This window comes from Suncus etruscus, chromosome 19 (assembly GCF_024139225.1).
Source record: "Suncus etruscus isolate mSunEtr1 chromosome 19, mSunEtr1.pri.cur, whole genome shotgun sequence".
Taxonomy (NCBI): domain Eukaryota; kingdom Metazoa; phylum Chordata; class Mammalia; order Eulipotyphla; family Soricidae; genus Suncus; species Suncus etruscus.
This window is the reverse complement of record NC_064866.1, coordinates 35,117,711-35,124,581: the sequence shown is the minus strand read 5'-3', so window position 1 is coordinate 35,124,581 and position 6,871 is coordinate 35,117,711. Positions and strand designations below refer to the sequence as shown.

Here is a 6,871-nt window from a genome sequence, read left to right as displayed (position 1 = left end):
AGAAAGCATGTTTGCATGAGTTTTGTGTTCGTAGGCTATATTCCTAAGAATGGTATAGCTGGATCATATGGGCTCAATTTCCAGTTTTTGAAGGAATCTTCATATTGTATTCCATAAAGTCTAAACTCGAAGACATTCCCAACAGCAGTGAATGGGAGATCTTTTCTGCACACATCCCCATCAGCACTGATTGTTCTTATTTTTTGTGATATATGCCAGTCTCTGTGACATGAGATGGTAACCAGTTGTTGTTTTGTTTGGCATAACAGTGATGATAGGTTTTGTGGAGTACTTTTGCATGTGCCTTTTGGCCATTTCTATTTCTTCTTTGAGGAACTGTCTATTAATTTATTTTCCAAATTTTTTGATGGGGTTAGAAATTGTTCTCTAGTTAAGTTCTGTCAGTACGTTGTATATGTTAGATGTAAGTCCTTTATCTGATGGGTAATGGGTGAATAGTTACTTCCATTTTGTGGGTGGCCTTTGTATTATAGTCATTATTTCCTTTGAGGTGTAGAAGCTTCTCATCTTAATATAGTCCCTTTTTATCTCTGCTTCTAATTGTTTGGAGAGTATTGTTTCCTCCTTGAAGATGCTTTGAGTCTCAATGCCATGGAGTGTTTTACCTACATGTTCTTCTATATACCTTATGGTTCCAGGTCTAAGATCAAGGTCTTTAATCAATTTAGATTTGACCTTTATGCATGATGTTAGTTGAAGGTCTAAGTTTGCTTTCTTGCATGTGGCTGACCAGTTGCCCCTACACCACTTGTTAAAGAGGCTTTCCTTGTTCCATTTTGCATTTCTTACCCCTTTATCAATGATTAATTGATTGTATGTCTTGGAAACATTCTCTGAATTCTCAAGTCTATTCCTTTGATCTGAGGGTCTGTCTTTATTCCAATACCATGCTGTTTTAATGGCTTTCCACTGAGGTTTTCATTTTATCTACTGAGTTTTTCAGACCTATTATTCTAGTTTGAGGTTTTCTGATTTCTATCTTCATATCCTCTTGATTCTTATTTGCGGTCCGTTAAACTTGATCTATGCTTTCTTTGAGTTTTATGCACACCCTCCATATTTCTTCCCTAAACTCCTTGTCTGAAAGGCTAAATAAGTAATTGGCACTTTTTGAGTGTTCTGAGTTGCCATCTTCATTCTTTGTGCATGGTGTTGGCCTACGTTGTTTCCCCATTGTCTCACTTGTAGTGTTGTGTTTTCTACATGTTGTGCTGAATTTCATTGGATAGAATATGTACATGGCTGAGAAGTGGAGCAGAGAGGTTGCACTTCTCAGGCTCCACCCTTCTTGGATGGAGACAGCCTACCTCTGCTGGCATGCCTTGGAGATCTACTATCATGCCTTCAGGATTGTTCTGGGTTCGGTCTTTCTTGGCCGCCTCACAGAGCACAGGCAAAAGTTCCCCAACCACAGATTCTTTATAGGTTTTTATTCACTTTTCCCATTACAGCCTGAGATTTGATAAGCTTTCATAAACTGACAGTTAAGAAAATTACCCTAGTGCTCACTTCAGCAGCACATATATTAAAATTCGAACGATACAGAGAAGATTAGCATGGCCCCTGCACAAGGATGACATGCAAATTCGTGAAGCATTTAATATTTAAGAAAGAAAGAAAGAAATAAAGAAAGAAAGAAAGAAAGAAAGAAAGAAAGAAAGAAAGAAAGAAAGAAAGAAAGAAAGAAAGAAAGAAAGAAAGAAAGAAAAGAAAGAAAGAAAGAAAGAAGAAAGAAAGAAAAAAGAAAGAAAGAAAAAAAGAAAGAAAGAAAGAAAGAAAGAAAGAAAGAAAGAAAGAAAGAAAGAAAGAAAGAAAGAAAGAAAGAAAGAAAGAAAGAAAGAAAGAAAGAAAGAAAGAAGAAAGAAAGAAAATTACCCTAAAGGGTTCCTAGTATGGACCTTTTGTCTTAGGAGGATCCTTTCAAATAAAGTCTTCACTTACCATAATAGGATAGGATTTTGTTTTAAATTGACTTTATCGCTTAGAATAATTTTATATTCACAGAAAAAATTAAAGAAAAAGCATAAAACATTGCCATACAGCCCTTCTTTCTACACAAGCAAGCAAGTCCTCAACCATTATTAATTCTTATAACAAATTGGTACATTCATTACTCTCAATAAACCTACATTGACTCATTATCACTCCAAATCCAACATATGAATTAGATTTTATTCTTGGTGTTGCACATTCTATGGGTTTTTATAGATAGAGATGTGTAATGATAGATAAATGTAGATCTACTTAAAGATATAGGGCCCGGAGAGATAGCACAGCGGCGTTTGCCTTGCAAGCAGCCGATCCAGGACCAAAGGTGGTTGGTTCGAATCCCGGTGTCCTATATGGTCCCCCTGCCTGCCAGGAGCTATTTCTGAGCAGATAGCCAGGAGTAACCCCTGAGCACTGCCGGGTGTGGCCCAAAAACCAAAAAAAAAAAAAAAAAGATATAGATATCCACTTTAATAATATCAGAGTGGATTCACAACCTGAATGCTAGGGGTTCCTCCTGCTCATTGCTTTCTTCTCCCTAATCTTTCATCTCCTGGGTTATTTCAGTGTCTCCATAGTTTTTTGTTTACCAGAATGTCTTATTTGCATAGCCATTCTAAATAGGCATCTTTCTTTGAGCAATACATCGTATATAATATTATATATTTCATGTATATATTGAGTTGGCAGCTGTTAACTTTAGATCACTGATTCAAAATTAAATACTATTCAATTACTATAGACTATTAATATTATATTATATTATTATATTATATAATATATATACTATTCAATATTATACACTATGAACAAAACATATTTCTGAAAGAAAATGTATGCCTATTGCTCCAAGGGAAAGAAACTTACAGTATTTTTCAAGGTTCTATAGAAACTTTTTAGATAGAAATTGTGCTTACCTGCTGTTTTATGTTGCTATTAGAAACTAGTTAAGGAGATCCCCCCTTAAGTGTTAAATGAAAGAAGATAGTTCTGATTGAAAGTGGCTTTGTGGCCAGCATTTCTGCCCTAGGGGAGATAATAAAAGGAATGATTGGACGCAGTCACTGGATTGTGCAGTTTTGACTGTGGGCAGAGGTGAGTTCACTGTGAGGCTAATGAAGCATACGTTTCAGGGCCTCTCATTTGGTATTTATAATTTTGTATTTTTCTCCAATGGGTCCCTGAAATGTTCAAAACTTGTTAACTGCCTCGCCCCCAAATCTAAGTTTGATGCTTAGTGTAGAGAATGATAAATTCCATTTTGCCTGTTTGGTTAACTCAGAGAGCTTTGCCAGTCTGTCACTTGGGACTTCTTACTCAATCCAAATCATGTCAGAATTGAGAAAAAATAGGGGATAAGGGGATGTCCTGCAGTACCAACTTTAAGAGGGAATAAAAGTCATTAGGGACCCTAAATCTTTTGTTTCATCACATTTAGAGGCAACAAAATTAGACCGTACCCCAGGAAATTCTCACTTTTCTTTCATGTGGCTTAAAAATGTTTTCTAACCCAGGTCTATCTATTAAGGTAATAGTGTGAGGCCCTTGAAATAATTATAGTCATAGATAAGTCAGTGCAATTAAGAAAATAATAGTTGTTATGCCTCATGTAGCAAAGGTCTCAAAATCTGGAAAAATGAAGTAAAACTTCAGAACTAAGGAGAGATGGGACTCACCTCTCTGGATCCTGATGTGTAAAATAATTAGCATCAAATTTTAGAAAACAGGACAGAATTACAAGACAGAGTGCTGCAGAGTAGCCCATTTCTAGGTTTCACTAAAGTGACTCACTACATTTCTCTGAATTCCTCTGGTGTCCTAATCTTGGGAACCAGATGATTAACATTTATTGATATTGAAACAGTGGCTGATACCTTACCTAGAATAACTCTAATATGTGAATTGAGGTTGTAAGGAGAATGTTACACATACATATAGTGGGTGAGCAAAGGCTATGGAAGAGGGAGAAATACTGGAGAGGAAGGAAGAAAGAGAAGAGAGAATAGACAGAGAGATCATTAAGTTGTCCAATGTCTCATCTCACATAAGAAGGGGAAACATGGAGTTTCAGCGTCAGATGAAAGCCACTAGAAACTTTCTCTTTGGAAATGAAGAGGGAAAGAAAATGGAACCCCTCCACAAAGGCAAGTCTTTAAATAAAACCATAAGGTAAAAGCATATTATTTTTTCCACTTTGGACAAAAGATATACCGAATCTAACATGACTTTAAGTCCTCATCAAAACCATGTTCTTTCATTCCATATGTGCTTTCCAATATGTATAGGCATGTTTATAAAATGTTGTCACTCTGATTAGTTCATTGCACTCTCTGAAGCAGTCCTGCTGGAATATTTTTATGTAAGAGAAAGTCCCAAATGTGAGACTCACCCACAAGAAGCTATGAATTCTCTTTCTCCCTTTATTTTCTATTAGCCAGATAGTCAAGAAAATGAAAGTTAAATATTTTGTTTATTTAGTTGCTTTGAGTATCCAGTGATATGGTAGATATTATACCCCTAGTCCATAATAGTGTGTCAGAAAGAACACACAAAAAAAGTCTTCCTATTTTCTAATTATGTAATTGAAATCTCATAATCCTCTCTTACTGATGAGTAAATCAAGGCTGAGAAAGATTAAGTAGTGTGCTCATATTGCTTACATTTTGAATTAGAATTTTTTTTCCTACTCTTTTTTTGTTTCTTTTGTTTTATGGCCACACCCAGCAGTGTTTAGTGGTTACTCCTGGTTCTGCTCTCAGGAGGTAATTGAGAGATCATATGGGAATCAAGAGATTGAACCCAGGTTGGCCACACACATACAAGGCATTGGCCCTGGCACTATTGCTCTGGTCCCTTTCTTCTCTTTTTTTCTTAATACAAATAAATACTAAGGTGTCTACTTATGAAACAATAAGTTTTAAGAAAGGAATAGAATATTAATATCTTTATTTTTAGGAAATTTACTTGTGAAGAATCAAACTCAAAAACCTATTTGGAACTCGGTAACTCTCCTTGCCAAACCTTAACGCACATGTTAGATGTAATGAGGACTTGAAAGTTGTAACAAATAATTATAAATCATATGGGCCTAATAGTTTTATACAGAATATTGCATCTAATAGCAGCATGAAACACCTTCTTCTCAAGTATACAAAAACATTTGACAGGATCATTTATTTGACAAAGAATTAGACATATAGACCAAAGAAACAACTAAATAACCCGGAAGTAAATTCAGTGATGCCAAAGACATCAGAGTTTCTTCAACTAATGATGTGGGGCAAGCTGAAGTTTTACATGTAAAATTAAATCAACTCTTTACTTCTTGCTGCATATAAGCTCAAAATACATAAAAAAAAAAGCTTAAAATAAAAAAAATCAGACTTAAAGAAAGAAACTTAGGAAAAAAGATTTGTAATTGTTTTAGGCAATGATTTTTGGAAATGACACAATAGCAAGGAGTTAAAAGCAAGAATAGACTCACAGAATATGTAAAAGTCAACATCCTTTATAAAGCAAAAGGAAGCCAATTGAAGAGAAAACCTAGGAACTGAATTTAAATACTGTAAATCTGATTAGGTCAGGAAGTCACTATGTCTGCACCTGTCTAGCAGATAGACTCAGTTTGTTCTTGAAAGAGATATAAATTGAGTCATGAAAGAGTTGAGTTAAGCTGGCCACACAGCTTAAAGCTGACAATCTTGGGAGGAGAGAGTAGACCAAGTCCCTATCTTGCTGAAGATATGCCTACTGTACCCATCACCCACAATCATCTCTTTGCCTTTGGCTCTGCTTCATCACTCCATCTATGACTCTTTGCAGAGATGCCAATCTGACCAAATCTGCAGTTGTGCTGGTATTTGAGCTGATATGAACAGGACATTTTTGGACTGAGGGTAGGCATCTTCCCTCAACCTTCTCATACTATCAGAGGACCTGGCAGCTGAAAATATGCCCTACAAAAGCCTCAGTATCAGCAAGAGTGCTTGAAATTCCTCTGCTAGTTAGCCATGACAACTTCATTTTTTATTTGATACTGTCATTCCCATAGGAACACAGCCATGTGTCACTGAAGTTTTCTAATGTTCAGAAACAAATGAAGTAACAGAAAAGTCAACTAGCAACAAGACCTTATTAAACCTCTGACAGTGACTTAATAACCTCATTGGAGATACAATTTTCGCAAATTTGCTTGTCACTGTACTTCTTACTTATTCTTCTCTTTCTTTTTTACTTTTTTTTTTGTTTGTTTTTGGATCCCACCCAGTGATGCTCAGGGGTTACTCCTGGATATCTATGTGCTCAGAAATTGCTCCTGGCTCAGGGGACCATATGGGACTCTGGGGATCCAATCAAGGTCCATCCTGGGTCAGCCTCATACAAGGCAAATGCCCTACCACTGTGCCATCACTCCGGCCCCTCTCTCTTTATTGTTTTTAATCTTTATTATTTCTTTTAAAATAATTTTGCTCCCACTAATTTAAAAACAATGTATTACAATCATCTATGTTAAATATGTGATATTTCTCTTTAAATATAGTACATTTAAAAAATCTGATTAATGGGTTCTTATTGTAGAACAGTTGTAGGGCATTTGTCTTTCATGCAGCTGACCCAGGACGAACCCCGGTTCAATCTCCAATGTCCCCGATGGTCCCCCAAGCCATGAGTGATTTCTGAGTGCATAGCCAGGAGTAACTCCTGAGCATCACTGAGTGTGGTCCAAAAATTTTAAAAAATCTGATTAAGTTAATAACCCAACTTTATATATAAAAATCAACACAATAACAAAAATGAAAATCAGTCCAATTAAATAAGCATAGACAAGCAACTTCAAATAAATTTTTAAAAACAAAATAAG

At 35.8% G+C, this 6,871-nt stretch overlaps 1 non-coding gene across 1 annotated transcript; it reads left to right on the top strand.

The window, feature by feature from the left end:
• The first annotated feature begins 1,522 nt into the window (after positions 1 to 1,522).
• LOC125997664 (U6 spliceosomal RNA) lies at positions 1,523 to 1,629 on the top strand. Its single transcript, XR_007491703.1, has one exon. It is a non-coding gene; the product is annotated as a U6 spliceosomal RNA (small nuclear RNA).
• The last annotated feature ends 5,242 nt before the right edge of the window (positions 1,630 to 6,871 follow it).